The following is a 508-nucleotide window of genomic DNA, read 5'->3' on the forward strand; positions in this document are numbered from 1 at the left end:
AAAATGGTACAACCACTTTGCAAAGCAGTTTGGCAGTTTCTGCAAATGTTAAACATAGATTGACTATATATATACATATATATGTATATATATGACCCGCAATTCCACTTTTAGCTATATGTTTAAGCAAAAAGAAAACCTACATTCACACAAAAAAACTGTACATGAATGTTCAGAGCAGCATTATTCATAATCACCAAAAAATGGAAACAACCCAAATGTCCATCGACCAATGAATGGATAAAATGTGGTCTAGTGCTCTCTTTTATGTGAAATGTCCAGAAGAGGCAAATTCACAGAAACAGAAAGCAGACCAGTGGTCACCTAGGGCCGGAGAGTGAGTGCGAGGCCAGGCGGGGAACGGAAAAGGCTTTGTAATGCGCACATGGCTTCTTTCTCAGATGACGCAAATGTTCTCAAATTATCGTGCTGACGGTTATGCAACTCTGTGAATATACTATAAACCACTAAAATGTACACTTTAAATGGGTGCATTATATGGTATGTG

Source organism: Pteropus vampyrus, unplaced genomic scaffold (genome assembly GCF_000151845.1).
Source record: "Pteropus vampyrus isolate Shadow unplaced genomic scaffold, Pvam_2.0 Scaffold379, whole genome shotgun sequence".
Lineage (NCBI taxonomy): Eukaryota > Metazoa > Chordata > Mammalia > Chiroptera > Pteropodidae > Pteropus > Pteropus vampyrus.